The sequence below is a fragment of the Microcaecilia unicolor genome, chromosome 5 (assembly GCF_901765095.1).
Source record: "Microcaecilia unicolor chromosome 5, aMicUni1.1, whole genome shotgun sequence".
Taxonomy (NCBI): Eukaryota; Metazoa; Chordata; class Amphibia; order Gymnophiona; family Siphonopidae; genus Microcaecilia; species Microcaecilia unicolor.
Genome location: NC_044035.1, coordinates 301,503,973 through 301,518,675, shown reverse-complemented (window position 1 = coordinate 301,518,675; position 14,703 = coordinate 301,503,973). Strand labels below are relative to the sequence as shown.

Below are 14,703 nucleotides of genomic sequence, written 5' to 3'. Positions count from 1 at the left end.
TGAACGGCCTCCAAACTGACACCCAACAAGGGCGAATCAGACTTTAAAACCCCCGCATCCCCGCTAGAAGCGCACACGCGGTCCGGGGAGCGATTCTTCGCGCCCTCGCCCTCCGACGCCATAGGCCACGTGGAGATCAATCGGGGAACCCCTGCCCGCTATAAAAAGGTAAAAATTACCTGCTTCTCGCTCCGAGCTGTAACGACCTGGTGTCCCAGTGAGTAGCTGCAATAAACGTTTAAATAAACGTCGAAATAAACGCCCTTAAGGACGTCCAAAATTTTTTTTTTTTTTTACGGAGCCAGCGGGAGGGGGGAGAAAAGGAGGGACCTGGCGCCACCAGGTTTGCACTTGCTCAAGAAGAGCCCTCAACTCCAGGCACTCAACAAAACCTAAAAATTAGGCTTGGAGGCCTAGCCAGAGCTGCTGCTGTGTGTGACCACCACCTGCTGAGATAGAGAACATACTGAGGAGTTTCCGGCAGCACATGACCACATATAGGGAGGCAAAAGGATTGCTCTCTATCTCCACCTGCTGGTAGATGGACACAACCCACCAGTCTATGGATTGATCAGCATGATGATATGGAAACATGTATTAAAGCATTCAACATTGATATGATGTTAAAGATTTTCTACAATACGGCTTACCATATAGCTAAGGAATCAGCAATATGATGGGAACAAGATGCGTGGTACAGAGTTAGTTGGGATAATTTGATGGTCAGCTAAAATCAAGGCAAGTTCTTTGTATAGTTAAGCAAGAGATAAAGAACTGATTTAAGTTATAGTATGTGTAGTAAGCTAGTTCAGGTGCAAAACAGGTGCATAGCAGTGGTTCCCCAAACTTTTTCAGTTCACAGTACCCTTCGTGTCTGAGCAATTTTTCACAGCACCACCCCCCCCCCCCCCCCATGGGTCTCCATCTTTTTCTATGCACAAATATAACAGTGCTAGGGTGTCCCTAAAACCAGCCCCTCAAAATGACACACTAATTACAATTTATAACAAATTACTACTCTACCTATGAAAAGTTGTTATACTACTCCTCTTGTACATCTCTATGCTGCACAAGCCAGCATGTTTAAAAATATAAGTGAGAATAAATTTAAAAAATGCTACCAACAATAAAGAATGACAACTCGGATGCAGCAGCTCATAGGTTTGCTTGCTTTTTTTTTTTTTTTTTTTGAATGGGAAGGGAAAGAGAGACTGACTTATTGGCTTCAACTTTTTACTTCATCCCATCTCCTGTTTACACCCAACCTTCTTGGCAGTTGCCTCTGCGAGTACTGAACACCTTCTGCTCCCTGTCCCCAGTGGCCACGACAAAAAAATAAAATAAGAGCGGGGGCCCATTACTTCACACCTACTAAAAACATCTCAGAAACCTCAGGTGGGCCTCTGGAATAGTGGGAAGGACTAATAGAAAGAAAATTGATTAGGTAAAACCGAAATTTCTCCTTCCATTCGTAGCTTCCCACTACCTGTGGGATGTTCAAAAGCAATCCATAGAGTGGGTGGGAGCCTGGTGCTGCTACTCTAAAGACCAAAGCCCCCCAAAATGGCTTCAGTGTGCACCGCAACATCTGCCCTGCAGTGCTTGGCAAAAGGTATGCAGCTTGACTAGGTCACTGCCTTGCAAATATCTGCGAAGACGGCCAGGGTAGTTTCCACTCAGGATGTTGCCGTGCGCCTCGTAGAAAGAGCCTGAAAGGGCTGAGAAGCCTGCTTCCCCACAAGCAAAATAAGCTGGCACAATAGTCTCCTTCGGCCATCTAGCAATTGTGGCTTGGAAGCCACTAGGCCAAGTCTCTTTAGCAAAAAGCACAGTCTGTCCAATTTGCAAAACTCATTCGTGACTTACAGATACTAATGAGGACTGTACACACATCGAGAAGATGCAAGGAAGAATGCTAAGCCTCTTCATCCTCTCTGCAAGAGGACGGACATTCCACAGATTGGTTGAGGTGTGTATATTCTTCCCTATGCTTGGTCTGCAAGTCTGGCCTGCAAGCGCTCAGATCTGCTGTCATCAGCACAAGTTTTGTTTCTCCCTACTGCGACCTGTATACAGAGTGCATGAGCCTTGATTATCAGTAAATAGCAAATATTGTTATGCACCTCTGGTAAATCACATGACAAGGAGAAACACATGCGGAACTAAGGATATGTGGCCCATATATGGCAGACACAAACTGATATAAACTTGATGGTGAGACTGAGGACCCTCCAAAGAAGGAGATGTTCCTCCACAAATATGTGTTTAGAGAAGAAGCAGCCAGGTGTTTCATGCTAAAGCAAGTTGCATGCTGGGATCATGTGTATGGGGTAAGGGAATTAGCCAATGAGCACAGAGTGTGCATGTGAATAGGAACAGGAGAGGTTGGTAAAATATAGGAAAATCCTTATTTGTACAAGGCTAATAAATATAAAAGAAATTATCTTTTATGTATTATAAGAAATAATCAGAAGAATATTACCTTTTTTGTATAATGAAGAAAACAGAAAATATCCTTATATGTACAATAAGTTAGAATAAGAGGAATCACATGATTTAGGAGAAATGAAACAAAATAATATATAAGTGCAGAATGAGAAAGCCTAGCTGAGCGGCCTTGTAGCTCTGCCTGAACACCTTGCTGGCTGTGTGACAACAACTGCCTCAGAGGGATCATCACTTTTGTACTGACTTAGAGAAATAACAATAAAGATTTTACTTGATTGCGCCTTATCTGAGTCTGATTGTCTCTCTTATTCCAGCCAAGGAGTTTACCTCCGAGGGCTGGTGTTTCCCCTCATAAAGGGCAAAGGAGGATAAACAAGTGAAATGCTGATACCACTTTTAGAAGAAAGGAACTGTGCGCAGGGTCACCCCTGCCTCCAAAAGCAAGAAAGAGATCCTTACAAGAGAGCCTGAAGCTCTGAAACCCTACTTGGTGATGTTACAGCCATCAAGAATAATGTCTTTCGCATAAGATTTTAAGAGCCCTTCTGAAGTGATTCAAACGGAGGCTTCCAAGGAGTCCAAAGGACTAAATTAAGGTTCCACTCTGGACACAGCATGCAAAAGGGAGGTTGCAAGTGGCTCACTCCTCACAAGAAATCAAACAATATCCAGGTGAGCCACAAAGAGATCTTCTGTAGTCAGCTCATGAAACAGGCAAAAGCTGCAACCCCAAACTTTTAGAGAACCCAATGCCAATCCTTTCTGAAGGCCTGCCTGGAGAAACGTAGGATATGCATGATCTGAGCAGAGAAGGGAGAAAGTCTGTACTCAGAACACGAGCCCTCGAAAGTCCTCCACACCCTCGCATGCACCATGGATGTAGAGCGTTCCAGAGCCTGAAACAAGGTAGCAATGACCGATTCAGAATAACCTTTTTGTCCCAACTGAGCCTTTTCAATGGCCAAGCCATACGACCAAAGGGACACGGATCCTCCATGAGCACAGGACCTTGCTTCAGTAGGCTGTGTACCTGCGAAAGACAGAGAGGACCCATGTCTAGCAGTCGATTCAGGTCTGCGTACCACAGCCTCCGTGGCCAATCCAGGGCTACATGAATTATTCAACCTCAGTGCAATGCAATCCTTTCAATACGCAACCTACCATGGGGCAAGAAGGAAAGACATATAGTAGATGTGTCTCTGGCCAGGGTACAGTAGGGCATCGAACCCCATCGAACCTGGTTGGTAGGAGAAACTTGGACTGGGCCCCCACCAGAAAGGGAGCAAAGTCACATAATGCATTCTTCACTGCCCTGAGCTCCAAGTGATTTATCGACCACTGAGAATCCTGTTCCATCTAGGTGCCGTGGGCCAGATGGAACTTGTAATGAGCTTCCCAGACTTGCTGGCGTCCACAGCACCTCCCATTCTGTTATCGGAAAGGAAGGTCAGACGGTCAAATTCCTGGGCGATGAACACCACCGCATACTCCATTATTTCCTCAATAGAGGAAGGTAAAGTTGGTCATTTAACCCAACTTTCTGTTTTCTTTTAACCAGTTCTCAATTCACAATAATATATTGCTTTCTAATCAATGGCTTTTTTAAATTTCCTCAGGCATGAGTTATGCTGTCTTGAGTTTTCAGAAAGTATCCGACACAGCCTCCCCTTTAACCATGTTTATCACACCTTCAAAAAGGATAGTATATTGGTGAGGCAAGGCTTCCCTCGGCCTAAAACCCACTAAACCATGCATATGTGTTCAGTAATTGTTCACAGTAATAGTTTTTTGCCAGCACTGAAGTTAGGATCACCAGTCTGTAGTTTCCCAGTCATCCTGGAAATGTTTTAAAAATTGGAATTATGTTGGCCACTCTCCAGTCTTCAGGCACTGCAGCAAATGTGCATAAACTGGCTGCCACCTTTGCCATCTCCCCCATGGTAATATGCAGATCTAATTGTTATGAATTTTACTATTTCTTTGTTTGCTGCCTAGTACCAGCATTGTATAGGCAAGTTACAAATTGTTTAATAAAATAAATGACAAGTGGTGGTCACGACAGCCATTAATCATAAGGACCCCAGGAGTGGGGAATAATGCAGAATGGGAAGGGAAGGTCCCGATACCAGGAGTGGGGAATAATGGAGAATGGAAGGAAGGTCCCAAAACACAGCGTTGGCTGGGTGTTTTAAAAATCGCAAGGTTTGTTTGTTGCAGCAAGTAGTTAAGAAAGAAAGGGAGAATTAAAAACACAGGTTAGGTATCTTCTTTAAGCTGCTAATGTGACTTCCCACCCAAATCCATTCCTTTTATTACCCTTTTTTGTGCCTTCTCTTTCCATTATCTTTGCCTGCTGGGCTAGTGAGCAAAAAAAAAAAAACAACAACCCACACACACAAAAAAAATTTGCAATACAAAGTACTACAATGGATTAAAATAGGATATATTCTAAAGCCTCATCAACAGTGTAACAGCTTTGGAATTTAAATTTAATTACTCACCTTTGCCAAATGAGAGCAAGGAGGATTACATATTCTGGTACAGCAGTATCACTTTCAGTGAAATCAAAATAAGTTGATCATTCTCCTCCTCTGATATTACTCAGTCAAGAAACTATCGACATTTCCAGAAAATGCTAAAAAATAAATAAAGGCTGAACAGTAATTAAAATGTCACTTTCCAGCTTACAGAAATTTAGGAGTATAGTTATCAAAGTAGGCTACCATTAAGACTTATTTTACTTTTAACTCCAGTTATTACTAACTAGATCTCACTGCATAAAATGGGACCTGTGATTAATAATAAGTTTTAACAGTAGTCCATGTGATAACTATGCTTCTCTGTATTTATCAATATATAAAAAACCTGAATATGAAAGTTTTAGAAGCCATTACTGTCCTAAGGCTCACTACTTGGGATTCCATATTGCCTGGGCATGAATTGTTAGTTTGAAACAATTTTTATCGATGACCATATAGAATAAATACAAGAATACATTCCAAATGTTCAGGTTAACAACATTACCAAACACAAATATGACAACATTTGTCTACAAAAGATAAATCTAGATAGTCATCATTTCCTTATTAATATAGCAAGAAACCTATTCACCACCCCAAGCTCATCTCCCACTTCCTCCTCCCCCAAAACATAACTAGGCCTAGATGAAGCCAGATCTAGACCCCAATAAAACAAAACAAAAAAAACAACAAAAAAAAACCACACAACTGACCAGAAGACAGTGTTCCTTCAGCCAAGTTCAAATAATACCCCTATTGTAACTTCTCCCCCTAACACCCTTATCTCCACCCTCACCTTGTATGCCGCCTCTGCCATTTCTTTATAAGCGCAGTTTATAAGGCAGACTCAGGGACTAATGTCGGGAAGTATTTCTTCACGGAGAGAGTGATGGATATGTGGAATGCCCTCCCGCGGGAGATGGTGGAGATGAAAACGGTAATGGAATTCAAACATCCGTGAGATAATCACAAAGGAATCCTGTTTAGTAGGAATGGCTCCGTGGAATCTTAGCGGAGATTGGGTGGCGATGCCGGTAATTGGGAAACAAAATGTGAGCTGGGCAGACTTCTACAGTCTCGCCTTGATCATGACTGAATAGACAGGGATGGGCTGGAGTGTAAATTTTAAGGGGCTTCGACGTTAGCATCAGAACGTAGTACAAGAACAGTTCTGGACAGACTTCTACGGTCTGTGTCCAAGAGAAAGGCAAGGTAAATCAACTCAGGTATACATATAAAGTATCACATACCATGTAAATGAGTTTATCTTGTTGGGCAGACTGGATGGATTGTACAGATCTTTATCTGCCATCATTTACTATGTTACTCTTTGGGGTTCTACATGGAATGTTGCTACTCATTGGGATTCCGGCATCTTGTAACTCTTTAGGATCAAGAATCTTCAGAACTTTTAATACAGAACAGTCTGGGCAGGACTTTTACGGTCTATGCCCTGATCGTGATCTGCAATAGATAGGGATTGGTGGAGTGTAAATTTTTAAGGGGCTTCAACGTTACCTTCAGAACTTAGTAGAACAGCAGTGCTGGACTGACTTCTATGGTCTTTGCCCTGAGAAAGGCAAGGACAAATCAACTCAGGGTATACATATAAGTATCACATACCATGTAACATGAGTTTATCTGTTGGGCAGTCTGGATGGACCGTAAGGTTTTTCATCTGCCGTCATTTACTATGTTATTACCAAAGAGTTATGATCCAGAGGTGTCAGTATGTGATAAACTCCTCCCAAATGAGCAAAAACTTCTGTATATGTATAGGAGAGGGAGACGTGTCCTGAGCACCCCCCACATGGCCAAGGCATGCACCTGATTCCGCCAACTCCAGAACAATGGAGCTTCTGCAGATATCCAGACCTACATTATACATTTAATCGCAACTAACCTCAATTTTCAAAATAAAGTACATTTTTCCCTTTCCCTCCCAAAGTTCAATATACACTATTCCAACAATAAGTATGTGGGAGTAAAGAAATTGTCATATGAAGGGTACGACCTAGGTACTAGATGAAGTTCACTCCAAAAAAGCTGTATCTTCCTACAGCTCCAAGCTGAATGATAGAATGAATTTTCCTCTGCAGCACACTTAAGACACTGTGCAGTGGGTGTAAGCCCTGCACAAAATAGTTGCAACTGGAATGTATATGCTCTATGTATGAATTTAAAATGTGTTTCTTGTAATGCAGATGTTCTATCTGTGGCGTTTTCCACAAAGCTACAAGTATCTTCCAGTTCCGCAAGGGGGTACCTAGGTCCCGTTCCTCTCGTAACCATACTCCTTCTCCCCCACTTGACCACTAAGTGCTTTATAAAGGCCCACAATAGATAGTCTCTCTTCCACCAATGAGCTAAAAAAAAAAAAACAACCCGTATTTTCTCCCTATCTTTGCCCCAAGCTCTGATTGTGATAAACTATTAATATTTGAGCTAACATGCAAAATGGTCTCCTCCAACCTGGGCCTGAATTGTTAATGAGGGTCCAATCAGTGAGCTACTTTATTAAGTATGACTTTTATCCTAATGTTGGACAAAAGACCTACTATTTTATAACATAGCCACTAACATATCTCTTAAAATGCATCAATATTGATCTTCAGTGACTAAGATTACCTGCTCCTGTTTGCTTGCAAGTTTCAAAGTTTTCATTTTTTTAATAGAAAACAAAATCAGTTCAGAAGAAAAAACAAATGGTACCTACAACCACTGAAGCTACAAAGAAAACACAAATCAGAAGTGAACACATCTTTAAGTTATACACAATCTATGTGTATATACAGGGATAATTACCTGCAAGTGAATTACCTCATACCAAGCCAATTAAAATTTCAATTCCTTTCATAGCTACTGAAAGGCTAAACAGGTTTTCACAAGAAGCTATGTTCACAGGAGACGCCTCAAACCTCTTATCCAGAAGACTTCTAATCTAGAAGTATCTGAAGTTCTGACTATTATGCCAACCACTGCGTACGCCTGCAAAGTTTCATATCGGGCAGCATATTCATTAAAGGGCTGAAGCGAGTTAGAAGGGCTCAAATTAAACATTAAAATTGTTTGCAGGTACCAAAAGTTACAACACAATAATTCGGAAATATTATTAAACTCCGGATTTTCACAAACAACTTTAATATGTAGCAGGTTTCCAGCAGCTTTCCAGTTGTATTGCTAGGAACTGAAATATAGGCTGGATACGCCAGTAAAATACAAAAGCAAGATCTTAAAGAAGATCAGTTTACATGAGTTTGAAATATCATTAAAATTAATAAAACAAATGTGGCAAGACGTCATTGAAGAACCTGTTGTCACGTACACATGTATTACGTGAACATTTACTTTTATGCTGTAATCCCAGCAACAGGTACCGGAAGGGACCAACTTTTTTTTTACCGATTTTCCACTGCGCTAGCCCAAAAGCTAATGAAACCATGAGGCACACACACGGCTGCCTGGACTCTGACACTAATCTTACGAGACCAAGTTTGGCCAAACCTGCCCTGAAAATACAACAGCGTTGCCAAATAATCAGTTTCCTCACAAGATTGGGCTCTCTTTTTTCCTACCTTTCCACCTCGCTACCGTTGACAGCCAAGCCAACCACACCTCCTTCCCTGATTTCTGCGCTTAACTCCCGCGATTACCGGGAAGGAAATGTGTACGTTTGACGTCACACCCTGTAAACCAACCCGGCTTCCGGTTCCGCAGTCAGTGACTACAATTGCGCATGAGCATTGTTAGCGTTGTTGGGTTAGAAAGAACGAGTGCGGGACTTAAGGCGGCGTGGGTGGGTTTATGGTTTTGACGTGAAGAAGACGGACTAGGACAAATCGAAGTACTTTTTTCTTACTTGTGTTCTTCCGCCTTTTTCCTGTTGGTGTAGCCTGTGTGTAAATAGTTTTCTAACAGCTGTTTGCAGCTTCCTCTCCTCTCCCAGTCGCCTTACTTCCTCAGACTTCCTCTTGAACAGGGAGTATGGTCTGTTCTCACACTCTTTTGCAGATATGGTCATAGTGATCAATCTAAAAATAAAAATGTTTAAATTGAAATGGGCCTTGGTCATTTTATTTTAAGAAAAGTAGCTTGTGTCTGATTTATGATCACTTAATTTCATTTTACTTATGTTTAATTTTAGATGATCAATCTTAAAACTTGAGCTCCCCGTCCCTGCAACAGCCTTCTTCCCGCTTTTTACAGATCTCATCCTATCGTTTTAGGTAGGCTTTTGAAAAGAAATTGTATTTTCTACATATTTTACAGTGTGATGCTCTTAATTTCTTGGAAAGAACTTGAGTAGGCATTAGTGGAAGGATTTTTTAATGTAAATTCTGAACAGTATTGTGCTGATACTCCTAATTGTTAGTCATCTTAGACTATTGGGATGAAATGGGTTATAAATGATCAGAATAGACTAGGTATTGGTATATATGTCATCTTGTGCTGGCTTTCCTAAAGGACTCCAAAGTTCAGTTGTAAAATATGGTCTTTGAAATATCTTTAATATTTTATTAATCTGAAAGGTACTTGAAGTAGCATATGAAAGACATGCACTAGCCTGAAGGCTAGATATGATTAGCTTGTATTTTTATTTTTCAGTAGTAAAAGTTCAAGGTAGGTACATGCTGGTATGTTAGCTATTTCTCCTACCTTTTGTACCTGAGGCAATGAGGGATTAAGTACCTTGCCCAAGGCCACAAGAAGTATCAGTTAGTTTTGAACATTGACTTTACTGGTTCATAGCCTGTCACTCTAACCACTAGGCTGGTGGTGGAATAAACTAATGTTATCCAAGAGCAAATATAGCTGTACAAAGGTAGTAGTGAAATTTAGGGAATGGAGAAATGTGGGTTCAGCATTTGTGTGATAGAAAAACTGCAATCTCTTATCTACCTCATTTTCTGCTATCTACTATAGTGGTAATACCCCATCATATCAGTTATTTGGAAGAGTAATATAGCCAACACTATTGTTTGGAAGGACCCAAATTAACAAGTAGGGATTAGGCACACAGCCCCAGCGGTGACCACACAAACAGCAGACCTTTTACTGTTCCAGTTCTCAATATGTAACAGTATCAGTGATGAGTGACAAATCTTGCTGTTCAGCTCGCAAGTCAGGATCAGGGGTAGCTCCAAAATGCAAGGTAATCATTTAAAAACATTTTTGTTAATGCATAAGATTAAGCCCTCAACTGTTACATGTATTTTTATGCACTATTATGTTTATTAGACTTTATAGGCCACCTTTCACAGTGACTAATCAAAGTGGTTTCAAAGTAAAACACAAAGAAAGGACAGGAGAAAAGACAGCTGAAGGAAGATATGATAGAGGTCTATAAATAATGAGTGGAGTGGAATGGGTAGATGTGAATTGTTTGTTTACTGTTTCCAAAATACTGGGACTAGGGGGCATGTGATGAAGCTACAAAGTAGTAAATTTAAATGAATCAGAGAAAATATTTCTTCACTCAGCGTGTAATTAAAACTCTGGAATTCAGTGCCTGAGAATGTGATAAAGGCAGTTAGCTTAGCAGGGTTTAAACAAGGTTTGGATAGCTTCCTAAAGGAAAAATCCATAGACCATTATTAAAATGACTTGGGGAAAATCCACTGCTATTTCTAGGATAAGCAGCATAAAATGTATTGAACTTTTTTGGGATCTTGCCAGGTATTTGTGACCTGGATTGGCCAATGTTGGAAACAGGATGCTGGGCTTGAAGGACCTTTGATCTTCCCAGTGTAGCAATACTTATGTCAGAAGAAATAGGAGGAAGTGACCCAAGATTGGAGGCAGGAACAGGGCCGTGGTAACACGGTAAGTGGGATAAGCACCGCAGGGGGGCGCCGACCTCTAGAGGGTGCCTACCGTTTCCTGAGGTCAGCTCACTTGCAAAATGTTTACCTGAAGCTGTGATTCTCCTCTCTCCCCTGCCCGCCCCTCTTCGAGCACAGTGCTCACTGAGGCAGGCAGGCTCTGCTGAAGTTGTTTGAAAGAATACAACCAGTGCTATTTATGTCTTTGGTGTGGGACGAACTCCTCATTCAGGATGAGCTTGAACAACATTCAAATTAAAGAGAACAGCCAGTTTCGGAGGGAGGTGTGCAAGTGAGACTGGGGAGAAATAAAAACTAAATAGTGTAGTTGTTAAAATCTGTAAGTGTTTTTTTTTTCTCTGAGCTTGTACACGGAGAGGAGGGCATGACTGCAATGATGTTTGCATATAATTATCAGGTAACCCGATAGCTACAGCTAAAAGCCATTTCATTGGCTGATGGTTCCAACAGTAGTTTCAGAGGAAATTTAGCTGACGTAGTGTAGAAGAGCTGGTAAGTGAAAATCTGATTGGGTTTTTTTTGGTGTTTGTTTTTATATAAAAGATTCTCCTTGGATAGGGAAGAGTCTGTGATATGTGAAAATATATTTTGCTTTAATGAAATTGCTAAACTTTAGAGTCAGAGACTTATCAATGATCAGAAAAAGAAAGTCACCAGACAACAAAGAGAAAAATCATTTTATTTTCATTTTAGTGTTTGGAATATGTCCACTTTGAGAATTTACATCTGCTATCTTATTTTGCAATGTATAGCAATTTGTTTCTAAGAATATTGCTGACAATTCCTGTCAGTGTGGCAAGTGGTGAGCGATCATTTTCACGGTTAAAAATAAAAAAAAACTAGTAAAAAATGCCCGTTTCAAAAGGGAAGGAAACGGGGTGCTAGCAAGGCCATCCCCCACCCTCCCTTCCTCGCTGTTCCAGACTCTGCCGTCCCTCCGTTTTCACCCCCCTTTCCGCGACCCAGTCGACCCCCCCTTCTCGGCAACACCGTCCCCCGCCGCCGTCCAGTACCTGTGCTGACGGGGGACCCCAACCCCCGTCAGCAAAGTCCTGTGCTGGCCTTCGAGGCGTTGCTTCTTCAATGATTTTGTGTCCAAGTTGCTCTGTGTGCATCTGACATCAGACGCATGCAGAGGAACTTGAACCGAAGATCATTGAAGAAGCAACGGCGCGAAGGCCAGCACAGGACTTCGGCTGACGGGGGTTTGGGTCCCCCGTCAGCACAGGTACTGGATGGCGGTGGGGGACGGTTTTCGCCAAGAAGGGGGGTCAACTGGGTTGCAGAAGGGGGGGGTGCAGTGGGCTGTAACACAGGGGGAGGAGTAGGGAAACACGCTCCGCATGTTTCCCTACTCCTCCCCTTTCTTTGGTATCAGCTGTCACTGACGTCAGTGCGTGCCTGCCTAGCAGACCACCTCCGAGGGAGGCACGGTCCCAGGCACATCCTGTTGGAGGTGAGAATTATTATATAGGTTATTTGCGATCAAGTATTTCGCAAGAAAGGCTTGTAAGCCTTGCCATGATTGCTATTGAGAATGATATATGTGCCCAGTTAGATATCAAAGATTTAATTACTAATTTCGTGAACATGAAAGCACGAAAAGCTAAGTGGTTGTAAACCCTCTATTTGTTCAGCAATCCCACAAAGATGCACTCCATCTTTCAGTTCCTATTTCCTTTACATCTTGTGCCACACGGGGGGGGGGGGGGGGGTGCCAACTGATAGTCTGCAGGGGGGCACCAGAGACCCTAGGCACGGCCCTGGGCAGTAAAGCCTTATAATACTCTAGTGAAGGAAGCCTACAGAAACAGGCTGCAACTCAAACCATTAGCTTATGCCTATGGTGTCCCATGTTCTGCCAAAGGCCTGGGGTCAAACGATACTGTAGGTCTTGAGACCTGAAGTATTTGCTGTGTTTTTTGGTGATTCAGAGGTATAAAATAATGTTAAGTAGTAGTAGTAATATGCATAATTTTGTGGTTCCTATACAAAATACATAAATTTGTGGTTTGTATACAATAATCTTATGTTCCAGATCTGGCAAGTTTGGTGAGACATTTGATGGAAGAAGTGAGAGAGCCACATTCAGGTGTTAGGGGTAAACTAATTAGAACAACTGTTGGGGACTGATGCAGTTTCCAGTGCCACGCCCAGAAAATGCCTGATGAAAGTGCTGTTATAGCACTTGGACAGGAGATTCTGTGGGATAATGTCCAAGAGGTAAGTCTTGTCTGAAAATTTAGTAGGAGAACTTGTTTATATTGGTGCACTATCAGTATAAGCAAGGATTGCACTGCCTTTTGGCCTAGTGTCTGCACCCAGAGTTTTCACCAAGTGTCCTGGCGGTAGTGAAAGCATATCTGCAAACTGGGGGTGTATGTGTTTTCCCCTGCCTGGACTATTGACTGGTCAAGAGCACATCCCAGGAAGGAGTCAGTGAGATGATTATTCAGGTGTTGGAGCTACTGGGGTGTCTCATCCATTACCCCAAGTCCCAGCTACAACTGGTTTGTCAATTTGAGTACATAGGAGCCCTGCTAGATGCAGCGCAAGCTCTGGCCTTCTTCCTCAAGCGAGAATGGATACCTTGGTAATGCTTGCCTCACAGGTCCACAGCAGCCATCGGGTTTCAGCTCAGCAAATGTTGACTGATGGATCATATGGCCTCCACCGTGCATGTCACTCCAATGGCACAGCTCCATTTGAGAGTGGCCTAGTGGACCTTAGCTTCTCGGTGGTCTCGGGCAACAGGGAACCTAAAGTATGTCATCCAAATACCACCAGAACTGGCTCATGCACTTCTCTGGTGAACAATTCGATCCAATTTAAACTGTGAGGCTTCTATTCCAAATTCCACTGCCTGAGAAGATGTTGACAACGGATTCATCCACCTGGGTTGGGGAGCTCTTGTAGATGGACTCCACACTCGGGGCTGGTGGTCCGCTCAGGAGTTTCAATTCCACATATTCCACATCATCTCCTCGAGATCAGGGCTATTTGGAATGCCCCTAAAGGCTTCAGAGATCGACTGCAGGAATCAAATTGTTCTCATTCAAAAAGACAAGCAGGTTGTGATGTTCTATGTCAACAAGCAGGGGGTACAGGATCTTACCCCTTGTTGGGAAATGTGGCAGTGGACCCTGCTTCACGGGAATAGACTTCCATGCTAGTTACCTACCCGGCAAGAACTGCCTGGCAGACAGATTGTCAGGGTACTACATTCACACAAGTGGTCTCTAAACGTGAGCGTAGCCCGGAAGATCTTTGATAGTGGAGCACCCCTCTCAGTGGATTTTTTCACCACTCATCTCAACAATAAAGTCCCTCGATTCTGCTCCAGGCTTGGGTCACATGACAGACTAGCGTCAGATGCCTTTCTCCTACATTGGGAGAGGGTCTTCCTATGAGAGAGTACATATACAGAAGACTTTGCTGAAATTCTGGCAAGATCAGGGCACCACAATTCTGATCGCTCCTACTGGCCGCTGCAGATCTGGTTCCCTCTTCTCTGGAGTTGTCCTCTGAAGATCCGTGAGATTGAAGTGTTTTCCGACTCTCATCACGCGGACAAGGTTCCCTTCTGCATCCTATCCTGTATCCCTGCCCTTACGGTTTGATGTTGAGAGCGTAGAACTCGAACCACTGCGATTGCCTGTGGGTGTCTTCCATATAATGTAGGCTTCCAGGAAAGATTCTGCTATGAGGTGTCTTCTTTTAAGTGGAAGAGTTATGCCTTCTGATGTGAGGGCAAGGCCTTAGATCCCTTCTCTTGTCCTACACACAAAACTGCTTGAATACCTCCTACACCTCTCTGCTTTGAAAACCAACTCTGTAGGGTTCATCTCGGTGCAATTAGCCTATCACCAGGACATGAGTCCATCTCTGTGTAC

At 42.7% G+C, this 14,703-nt stretch overlaps 1 protein-coding gene across 1 annotated transcript in view; it reads right to left on the bottom strand.

Moving 5' to 3' along the window:
* Positions 1 to 8,650, bottom strand: part of AKTIP (AKT interacting protein) — a 92,317-nt gene extending 83,667 nt beyond the window's left edge. Inside the window, 2 exon segments of the mRNA XM_030204317.1 lie at positions 4,950 to 5,083; positions 8,543 to 8,650. The gene's annotated coding sequence lies outside the window, so the exon portion shown is untranslated.
* Between the last annotated feature and the right edge of the window lie 6,053 nt (positions 8,651 to 14,703).